The sequence below is a fragment of the Diadema antillarum genome, unplaced genomic scaffold (genome assembly GCF_040938485.1).
Source record: "Diadema antillarum isolate AM-2024a unplaced genomic scaffold, OU_Dant_1.0 seq00000693_RagTag, whole genome shotgun sequence".
In the NCBI taxonomy this organism is placed as follows: domain Eukaryota; kingdom Metazoa; phylum Echinodermata; class Echinoidea; order Diadematoida; family Diadematidae; genus Diadema; species Diadema antillarum.
The window spans coordinates 3,900,272-3,912,905 of record NW_027271598.1 but is presented as its reverse complement, the minus strand read 5'-3'; positions in this window follow the sequence as shown (position 1 = coordinate 3,912,905).

Genomic DNA, 12,634 nt, shown 5'->3' with positions numbered 1-12,634 from the left:
TAGTCTAGAAACAATACGAATGTACTATAACTGTTTATATTTTGTATACTTAACAATACTTAGCATTGATTACTGAATTTTTACAATGGTTGCTTCTATTCCTAACTCACATTTTAGAGCTATTTTGAAGCAGTAAAGTTGGGTTTTTGTTTCATTTGCAAATGACAAATAATTAATGTGTGCGTTCCTGTGTATATGTGTTGATGTGACTTGCTGTGTATCGTGCGTGTCTGTGTGTGGCGGTGACGTAAAGATTTTGATTGAATAATAATTTCATCCAATGACCGTCTATTGTTACATTTGGCTTCATCGGCTGTTCAAGACTTACATGTATTTTGTCCACTCTCAGACTCCTTGGTGATTTTAAAAAATAAAGAAGAAAGAAAGAAAGAAAGAAAGAAGGAAAGAAAGCAAGAAAAAAGAAGAAGAAAGAAACAGTTGCTGAGTGGTCAGCAAATCTACGGCGCTGGAGGAACTATTGTATACTAGTAGTTTTGAAGGCGGGTGGAAGGTGTTCTTATGTAACTCATCTAGATGTCTTGTTACAGAAGAGAAGGCAATAAAACGTCTTGTTGAAACGCGCGCAAGACCCCTTGAATCCGTGTTGATGAGTTACATACATGTACAGGCAACGCACATTGATTATTTTGTTATACAGGTAGTCTATTTTCTTTTCTGTTACTATATTAGGTTTAAAGGGCGAAAGGCAGCTTATCAAAAACTGTTTAAGACCAAGAGCTTTGTTATTGTAAATGAAATGGTTCGTTCTGAACAAACGTTCTATTAACGAGTGTAAAAAGTCTTTTCAAGTGAAACAGAAATGTTTTCTTCACTTGTATACATTTTAGGCACTTGTTGACTTATTGTTCACTGAACTCGAGCAAGAAATGGTTTTATGAACTATCAAAATGTATTCATTGCTATGCCTTTCATTGAGCTCTACATTTCAAATAATGCGGCCCATTTCAAGTGTAATTCATTTTGCTGTCTCTTTGTTAAAATACTAGGTGTTTCAAAAAACATTTCCCACTTTTGATCATTGATAGTTCAATAATCATTCATTCAATAAAACTGTCATTGATATGAGTAATAGCTGGATAGTGTACAATTTGGTTGAAGGTAATTTGGACGTGAGAGCATAAATCGGTTTCATTAAATCTAAGATTGATTTTGAAGTAAGGTTTCAGATTTTGGTCAAATTATAACCCTCTGTACAAAAATTGAACTTCGCACAGGAACCAATGATGTGTATGTGAGTGTGTGCAGACAATGGCCCTGAACAATGGACATGCCTGAACCACCTGTTGACTAGGCGTCAGTCTCCCGCTCCCAGGCACATGAATGCTTAATCAATAATTCATGTGGATTGCCCTGGGCACTGCTAGTCTGCATTCATGCACGGTAAAGTGCTTGCAAACACCACATTTCATTCCAGCTGGCACTCATTTTCAAATTTTGCTTCACATATCACTAAATTTGGGATATAAATAAGCATAAATGATCTTCAGTCCCTCATTTTAATACAACTGTCTACTGATTAGATAGTCTGACAAATTTTTCGCTTTTTCGATAAAATGAGATCATTTTTGGTAAAGAGTTCAGCAGCATTTATCATTGGGGCGATTTGTTTCACAGTAGATTTATTTAAGGCTCCATATACACAAGTGTATATATACACGTACTCTAATTGATTTTCTTTGCTTCCTGTCTCCACGTTTACGATAGAACAGAAGGTATTCATTGTAATTTCGCGACTTAACGACAGTATGAACAGGCGTTTGACTTTACACAGATACTGCCAGAGGCTGAATAAAGACTAGTTGTGATAGTGGAATTTCTCATGAATGAATAATGAAGCATTCAAACCCTGGTCATTGTTCAGGACCATTGTCAGGGTGTTAACCACACTCCCATACACACACATTGACCCCTGTGCAAAGTGAAATTTTGTACAGAGGGTTGAAAATAGAGCAAAGTCTGGAACCTAACCGTGAAATTAATCATGGATTTCATGAAATTGATTTATGCTCTCATATCTAAACCACCTTCAACCAAATTGTACACTATTCAGCTATCATTCATATCAATGACAGTGTTATCTGATATATATTTTTTGAATTATTAAGAATCAAAAGTGGGAAATGTTTTTTGAAACACCTAGTACATGTATATAATACTGCAGTAAATCATTCACTCAAATGGCTTGCATGATACTGTTCATGCTTGTTGTGTATTCATAGTTATTTAGTATTTCGTGTGTATTCATTCACAAAACATACCTGATATTACAAAACTAAGCAAAAAAAATAAGTGGCGGATCCAGAGGGGGGCGCAACTGGCGCACGCCCCCCCCCTATAATTTTCATTAAAAACAAAGAAAAAAAAATGAAATGGCACCAGAAATATTAGTCAGCCCCCCCCCCCCCCCTTTACAGAATTCCTGGATCCGCCCCTGAGTAACACCGTACACGTTGCAGCAAAAATTCTCTGACAACTCCACAGAATTCCACTAGTTAGACACGATGAAAGACAGCATAACTTTATCACACACAAAAATGACACAACATATCCATGATCTTTTTCGGTATTTATTTTCTTTTTTTTTTCTTCCAAAAATTTTCTGACAACAAACTAAAGACATCATGCTGAACAAGTGACAAAATAGCTTCTCATCTTTTCATTTCTTCTTTTTTTTTTCTTTTTCATTTTCCTTTTTTTCTTTCAATCCTTGGGTTGTATCATTCAGCTTTCCCAATGATGGAAACATGACATCAAAATCTACAATACGGGGGCTGGTAACCCATATCAAGGAAGCAAATGGTTTCAGCTATCTACAACTTATATTTCCACTCACGAGAATTAGAATGAATGGTCATGCATCCTCGCCTCCCCCTTGAAGCAAAGTACGGGTAGAATGCACACTGGTTCACATCAATTATTCCATGCAATAACTCAATCGATGAAAGTTCATAAGATATTAAATACATTGCTAGTTCATAGACATAGAGTCCAAAACAGATATCCTTTTCACAAATTTCAGAGTCCAGAATGATCACTCGCCTTTGCTCATTACTAGTAGGGCCCTATTCCACATCTGACATTTATGAGCAAAAGAATTAAGACATGAATGCCTCACCAATTATGGTCTTATCCTCACGCAGGATAATGTAATGGCTACATCACAGGGAATAAAGGGGAATCAAACAGTCATTTACAAACATCTAATTTACCTCAACTTCAATTTGAATTTCCTTCATCAGTGTGTCCCTATTACATCATAATGGAAGTACATCGATAAAAGGACACACAATTTCTTATTAGATACAGCATACAGTGACAGACACATTTCCTCCGGCTTGGTGTCAGGGAAAATATTTAATGCAGTCGTCGGGAAAAATTAGGCTGTTTTACTTTCTTCAATCTATATGAACGCCAAAAACAAGAAGCTGCCGGTCAAGCTAGCAGCTGTTTTGATTTAATTCAGATGTGTTGTATGTGATGATGTCTCTGTTATCTTTCTCAGAGGTACACTGTATTCATATTGATACTTATCAAGGGCAACAACGCAGGTAGACCTTGGTTACAAAAAGGAAGATTAGAATCTTATCTCCATAATGTTACACGGTAAGAGAAAAATCATTACATGCTTTAATACGTGAAGGACTATAATTCAGCTTTGGGTGGAGTATAATATACAAGTGTTTCTGCAAAATGAAACTGAAGCTGAGTAAAGTGCAGACAAGTTATAGCGGTTAAACTCAGTTGGATGTCACGAAATTCACTACATCGTTAGTCTTTACAGGAAATTATGATCACTTGCAAAAAATATGGACAAATACAATGGGGAAAGAAGACTAACTGTGGCTATTCTTTGGGACAGCTGAAAACACACATAAATTAACATAGAGACTGAAATTGAATATGACAGACGTGTAATGTAAAATCCTCATAGGTCCACATCTCACTATTCTCCACCCAACAAAAAAGACTCGAGTTTTATTTTGGGGTGTGAAATCTGCTCACCAACTGTTATGTTGCATGCATACGAGTACAAAATCATTGTGCATCAGAACAAATTCATTCAAAAATCTTGCTTTCCCTTGCATTAATTGTGCTTGCATCATTTAATCTAGTCCCCACATCAAAAAGCTTTGTTTAATATTTTATTGTATCATAAAGATGAATTCACTCAAGGCCAAGGGCGACTTATATAAAACCACACCTTGAACTTCCCTTGTCAGAGGTAAATACAATGTAGGTTCAAGAATATTTACCTCCTGACCAAGGGATGCAGGGTTGGAATAACACTGCACCACAAAATGCAAACAAATGCAAATACTTACACAGACATACACATACATGAAAAAAAAAAAAAACATTGTAAGAGAACAAAACGCAAATTATATATTCCGATTCATAATCCTTGGTGCAAAAATCTTCAATAAAGATTCCTAATAGCACTGGCCATTGTGTACATCACAACAGAATGATGTATTGCATGTATAACATTTTTTTTTCTTCACTTTGATATTTTATGGATTAAATCCATGTGAGTGATTTCTAAAGTCTGACACTTCATCATTTGCAACAATCTGATAGAACTGACAGTGCGGTGAGTGTGACAGGGGCACAACCCACTTTGGGTGCAACCAATCTTTGAAGATCCTAGCTTTGTTACAACTAAACCATGGTGCCAACAACTTCTGTTGCAACCAACATCAGGTGCAACCGACCACAGATGCAACTAACTAACCCTAGGTGCCGCCAGCCATTGGCGCCATAAACCCTTCATGAAGCTAACCCAGGTGCAAACAACCTTTGGGTACAACCAGTCGGCACCAACAATCAGTGAAACAAACATTTGGTGCAAAAAGGCAGTAGCGTCACCTGATAATACTAACGAACTCTTTTGCCACCTGCTGAAACCACCTGAAGTATGTGTACAGTTGTGAGACCATCTTAGGCAGTACAAGGTGAAACACACAATATGAAAGCAAAATAAACTCAGACTCTGCTTGTATGAACACTGTGATGCAACCATGGGAGTTCATCTGAGTCCTGTGTGAGGTTACGGTATACACCAGTATAGATTCATTTGCCATTGTGTCTCAATTATCTAGCCAACATGGCAGCTTTAAATGTCTCCCATCCAACTGGCATGTACCATCCCTTGCCACTGATCCCCCCCCCCCCTTCACGCTTCATCTGCTAGAGTCACTAACTTTGCACACACTAATGACCACAAATCTACAACATCATAAACTTTGCCCAATTCAGGTAGAGTTGATCAGCAGTGTTTTAAGACTAGTACAGTACACTCAGACTTGCACACTAGAGTCACTACGTAACTTGTGTTCACATCTACACACATTCATGACCTTTGACCTCTACACAATGAGTTCAGTGCACATTAGTGGCCCGATCAGAGATTCACACACTTTTAAATACAAATGAAGTGATGTGTGTCTGCAAATGGATAGAAATGAATCAGGTTATATCACTCTATCTACTGTTAACTACCCATTAATATTCTTTTTTTTTTCTTTTTGTGACACGAAGAACTCTTAAACAGTTGTCTGATTAAATCTGAGAACGGAAGAATATGATATGCGATCTTCACTTTGCAATCATGTGCAAGCCACTTTACTTGCAGATGTACTACTCGGCACCACGCACATGCTCATGGATACATGGAGTTATAACTGAAATTGAAAGCTGTGTGTCTGAGCATAAAAGTGGTTCATACAGACACGAGTGTGCAGACATGCTTGTCGATTTTTGTACGACTCTATCTGTGATTAGAATGCCAAATTGAATCTTTATTCATCATTTTCTCTTCCCCATGAAAATATCTCACATTAATGATACAGTTCTGGCTTAGTGTTGGGACGATTAGCTGTGGAGACACGGATAAATCGTCTCATTAACAAGTGGTAAGACAGTAGATGGTTCCTCTCTCTCCTAGTCAACAATACAGTACTCTGATATTCTCATAATTTCTCTATGACAAGACACCAGACAGCAAAAGAAGAGCAAACTCAAAATGAAAAGCAGATATTATTCTGAGAGTTTTTACATTGGGGATGATGATAAGACATCACAAAACACTCCTACAGCATGGGGCCAAATAATACAGACAAACACACATCAGTCCATTATGGTACAATGTACAGAGACACTGACTGTAAGTAAAGTTGAGGTGGACTTCCAGTGAATGGAGTATGATCAAAATTTCCCTGCATTTCACAGTAAGTCTTGCAGCATTTGATTCAATATTCCCTGACGTGTAAAGTGACAAAATTGACCACCGTTAACATGTGTAGTTCCTACTTTACATTACACCGACCGCTAGACTGGATGCACGGGAATGACAGACTAAATATCCTGCACGGACACCACAATAACTGTTTTCTATCTCGAACTAACGATCAAGAAATTACATCGTTATAAATAGTCACCATCACATACGAACAGCTAACAAACTCTGCACTAGAGCTACTTGTATGTTAATCTCCTACAAGCTGTACTTGTATCATACACAGTGGCCATATTTTGCATGCAAGGGAACATTTTTTTTTTCTTCTTCCTGAAATGGATATAAATCAGCAGCATTGCAATTAATCAAATAGTAAAATGATCTCAATCCAGCAGTCACTACATACACCTAGCTTAAAGTGATCATCAACATTCCCAATGGACAGTCCGTCTGCCTACGCAGCTGGCTACAGACCGTTATGTAATTCTTTTGCATATCATTCTACACAGGAAATGTGGAAATTGGACACAAATTGGTGTTAGCATGCTTGTAAGCAGTTCATGCAAAAGGGCAAAAAAAAAAACAACAAACAAAACTAACTAGGAAGGGTCCTAGATATGTACAATAAATCAGTTGTTTATCATCAATAAATATTGAAATGTGCACACCTTCATTTTATACACTTTTCTGTCTTGATTTGATTGAACCTAAATGCTCACAGAAAACCAGATATATGCCAAGATGTCTACAGTGTACCGATTGGCATTTTCTATTTTCTTTTCTTTTTTTCAATGATATCCATATCTTGTCAAACTCACCTGATAGGTGTCCCATCACAGCACACTAAGATCATCCTTCTAGGTAGCCTTTTGCAAAGGCAGCTCACAATGTACTCGCACGCACGCAGCGATCGGATCGGAGCTTGCACATTGTGTGCGTGTCCTCAATTATAGCGAGCTGCCTTGGCAAAAGGCTACCTTCAAGGCTGAGTGGTCAGTGGAGGGAAAACAGTGAAGAGGCAGACAGTGCAAGACTGGGTTTGACAAGATCAAGGAGAGGACTGGCTATAGAACAATAGAACTGCCTCCCTACAGTGTCTTGTAGAGCACCGAGGACAGTGGAGGGACCCCAACTGTCGCGTCAGGCATGGCATCCTAAAAGCTACCTTCGGGTCCCATTTCATACAAGAAAATAGGATGGCAACTCTTGCTCCAAGTAGCAACTTCACATATCAACAGCCAATCAGGAAGCTCGATTCTTGTCATTACCACGACACTTTTCATTCCAGCAAGAGTTGCTATCATAGCAAATTGTGTTTACGAAATGAGGCCCTGGTCATAGGTGTCGAGAGAGTTGTGTTTGGCCAGGGAGGTTGAATCAAACGTGCTCACTCTTACACATGGTAGTACGGACCAAGTTTTCCTAAGTGTTTATTCATGATGAATTTTACATTCATCTGATTTTCAATTTTTATGGGCTTTTTGTCCTGAAAGCCCCCTTGATAGCCACTAAATCATGGCCATGTCATGACTTGACTACAGGAACTACAAGCCAGATGCCTGTGTAATTCAGTCAATCAGGGGAAAATTCATCAACCTATTCAATGCACCTCACCCACACATTCATGGGGGATGACGACGCAACTAAGGTTGTACTAATACAGTTCAAAATCAGTTGGCTAACAAACAGAGATGATAAAGAGAAGGTTCTTATCAATCTTACATTATTCATTTTCTCTTTCAATCAATATTTGTTTCCATTAATTTTACTGCTTTAAAGTTTTGCTTTTCCTTTCAACTCTTTGGTCATTCCATAACATTTGGTTGATGATTGAAAATTTGATAGTCCCTTACAGGTTAAGAATTTCTCTTAAAAAAAAAATAAAAAAAATCTTTCATAGGGGGTAAAGGAGGTGGTAAACCCTAATGTGCCAAAATACTCTTTTAAAGATCAAAGCTGTTACAACTATCCCCTCTCAATCCCCAACAATGGAGAAAATATGAAAGCAAACAAACAGACAAAAAAAAAAATTGATATAAAAAAATAACTTCTTGCAATTTGTTATGCTGCATCCCCAGCACAAAAGCAGTACACATCAGAATGTGCAAGTGTTGATAATCTGCCCTTTTCTTTCTGTTTGTAAAGATTCTTTTAAAGCTTTTGAGGCAGAGGAAGACTTGCCCTATGTATGACAAAATTTAAAACTACAAAAACAAGATGTCTCTGACTTGAAAAAAATAGAAACAAAACAAAGATGGTATCTTAATGGTAGAGATTTTGTATGAAACACTTTAACAGCATAGATTCTTTGAGCTTGATTTTGTTTGTGTTCCTGTAAACTCTGTTATGGCACAAAAATCTATCCTTACGTCTAAGGAACAGGTAGCTACACACCATCTGGAATTTGAATCATGAACAACGGGAAGAGAATCTTGCAAAATGCCCGGAAACTGATAATACTTCTATCTTGCATGTGTATGCAGACACCACTCTCACACTAAACAACAGTAGAAAACTTCTTTTTTTTTTAAACCAGGACTTCTAGGCTAATGTACTGATCTTTCATCTTTTCTTTGCTGTACAACTGACTAATAGATCAAATTGGCTTTGCAATGGTGACCTTAATGCATTAATACCAAAACCAAAGAAACCCCTGTCCCTCTACAATATGCATGTCCAACTTGAACTCTTTGAAATCTTTGCTTGCCACGAGTGTGAACTTGCTCTATGCACCCACACAAGTGTGCTGGGCCTCCATATAAATGGCAACCAGCTCACCAATAAAGAACCTACTCTCACAGTGGAAATGTATGCATGATGGGTCTTTCATGTTTGGTCTTGTTAGACATAATTTTTCGTGAGCTTTTCTTTTCTCTAACTGTTAAGGCTTTTCCAGTGACAGTATAAATTTATGTGGACAACAAAAGTAAATGCAGTATTTCCATGCTTCAGTTGTGCACACAGAGCAGATCAAGCTTTTTGCTAAGGGGGGGGGGGGGGGGGGGTTGACCCAACGACCATGACATGTAGGGTCGAGTGGATTGTTGCAATTTTGAACCCCCATAAGTGATGTTTTCCTGGTATCTCCTAACACAATGGAGATCATAAAAAGCAGTGCATGATAACAACTTTTTTTATGTGCACATCATGTTTGTACTTGGCAGCCTAAAGAGGGGTTTAAACCAGCTAACCCCTCCCCCCGTAGATCTGCCACTGTACATTGTGAACTTTTCCGTGTTTACGGTAAACAGAATTTAGCAATTAGCCTGAAATCTCACAACAGTCCTAGTTTGAAGGCATCTACAATTGCTCACATATACACATACATACAAGCAGACACACACACACACACACACACACACACACATACACTAGTCAGAAGGGTCTTTGATAGTGTATGGGCCTATCCTCTTCGTCAATGCACCCATTGGTGGACCAACGACCTGAAGGCCATACTTCTTACACAAGACCACTGTCTCCATGTACTAAGCATTCCATGCGCTCGCAATAGGTATCAAAGGACCACCTCTACTGCTTCTGCATGTATCCACTTCACAATACAACATAATAAATATGCACTGTCGAGGGTCACAGCCTACCACTCCCATTCACTGAGTGAATTAGTGTTGAGGCCAAGGTTTGTGTGTGCCCACTGGCACGTTCTCGTTGTGATGGTCCACATTTAAAGGCTATTGCAATTGCCAATTACACACACAAGTAGACAAAATACTGATGTTATTCGAATCGGTACATCTGGAACAACGCACTGGCAGTAGTAGTCTGCATTGAAAGGTCCTGTATGCAGTATCTGTTACTAGAGTATGTCTTTTGGCAGACAATCATAGGAGTCTCCATGGGAAGTGCGTGATCGGCGTGAGACAGTTTTGGTATGTCTGTTTGCAGCATGTTTGTTTGTTTGTTCATCAGTTAGTCTGTGAGAAGCACTGCGATCACTCCTTCCACCCACAGCAAGCACAAATCTTGGCTGCCTTTCAAAGTGGGCGTGTCCTGCTGCTCAGCTAAAAACACTGGCGCACCCACTTTAGCAGAGGTAACACGTGGGATATGGTCGGAAGGATGAACTTCTGCATTAAGGAGCTGATGCGATGAGCTTCCCGTTCCCTGTCCGCACTAAAATCGCCAACAGTCTGCGGGCGGGGACCCACAAGTACAGTGGTGTCTCACAGATAGAATTCAGTGAAGTGATCAACAGATAGCAAATATATGAGTATAAACTGAAATAGAAAGAGTGATAAGTACAGTAATGCCAACCAATAAAAAAAAAAATGAATAAATAAATCTTTTCATGTATCATCAGTAAGGTATGGCAGCCAGCTTCTTCATTGTACGAGAGTGGTTTGCATTGACTGAGGCCCAGGATAGCAAAAGGTCACCTTCAGAGAAAGGCCAACACTTCCAACCGTACTCCTGCACAGGAGATGAAGCACGAGGGAGGCAGGGGGTTGAATCAGTGGATGCGGTGCTGGCTGGAAGAGGCGTCACCAACATATCTGGGGTCTGTGAGGGAGAAGAGAGATACGGGCAAAAGAGATAGAATGGAAGCAGTGAACAAACGATGTAGGGGGTTGCATGGGCAGGAAATATACAGCAGGATATCGTCATACAGAGGATAATCAAAAAGATGAGATGATGCAAATTAACAGGAACAAGACTATCACGAACAAAAGAAAATGGTGCATGTCTAATGTGCCTGATAAAGGGTATGACAAGTGGCAAACTATACCTACAGCTTATTGAACTGTGTTGCTGTTGCATACAATGAAAATATGATGAGATTCTACTTGTCATTGGGCTTGGCTACTGGTGAGTGTAAAATGTATGAGCAAATGTCATGCACAGTAGAAAGAGTGCTAGCATTCACCTGTTTACAACAGCTTCCTGCTTGCAGCCCTTGCTAATGGTTCCATAACATTTGCTCCTGCGACAATTGCTCCCATGAAATATCTGCATGTGCCAAACATAATGTCTACCCTCACACATAAACATAACCCTAATCCTAATCCTCACTTCACTCTAAACCTAAAACCCAATCACAACTCTTACCCTAAGTCCTCAGAGAAAATAAGACCAGAGCAACTGCTGCAGGAACAAATGTCGTGTCACCCTTGTTAACATATCCCACGTACCACTGTGTGTAGTAATCTTTTATTGTGGCAACCCAAGATTACCACGGTTGATCCAAATGTGTTATTATCCCGCATGGCCTTTAATCAAACTTTTACTTTGACTGCAAATCGGCACAATAAAAATCATTTAAAAATATGAATATGTATGAACAGTAACTGCATACATGCATACACAAATAGCAGCATGGCAGCAATATCGCGGAAAGATGATACAGTAAATAATAAACAGATAGAAAGTGACTCCAGTGATTTGCGAAAAGAAAAGGAAAAAACAGATGGGTTATGTATTTCACTTTCTGATGGCATATCGTCCAACCCTTGTAAAAAGAGAGGCCCCTGGGTAGAGAATCAACGGCAGAAACGAATGCAGTATTCTGGCTTGTGCACACACCTAACGTTTGATAGGAAGCACAGGTGAAGGTCTCAACACGGAGCTATTGATATTTATCATGTTTACCCATGCGCGGTTTCTCACGCATCAATTACCAGGTATGCATTTTCCTCATCCTGAAAAACCTTAGGTTGGTTTGCATGAAAAAAAGCATCAGCTTCAAACACCCTACATGGTAGTGGGCATACCAAAATATCATATTAATAGTCGCATAATCTAACAACAACCTCATACACGTGCCCCTCTAAATGTAGAATTAAATGATACTTTTTAATGTATTGACTAATATGAAGACTATAGGACTATGATAACTTGGAGCTCAGTGAATAGTTTTGCACAGTAGACCTGTTTTGGAAATAGATTAGTACATAGCTTTAAGTCCATTAAACTGAAGTGATGTAGTAGCTGACTACACAGGTAGTAACAATGATGCATAAACACAGGGGGTACATATAGCAAAAGCATTTTCGCACCAATGTAGATACCTTACAAGTGCACTGCATGGCTCCAATATACTCAGTACTATGCATTATCTACATCATATGTATTTTCCACAAGGATATTAGCTATATTCACACACAGGAGTCAACAGCTTTTGAACCTCGATGGAAAAATAGATTTTATTTACCACTGCTCACACACGGAAAAATAAAAATAAATAGATAGCTGGCTAAAAACAAAGCACTATGAACCTCCACACTGGGCATGCCTATCTTAGACTTGTGGGCCGGGTCATAACCACATGAAGCTCTTGGCTCAGCCATGGTTCCACTATTCTTTTTCGTCTGCAGAGTCTATATTATCTGTGTAAAATTTGTATTGTAAGCCAAGTCTCTACTG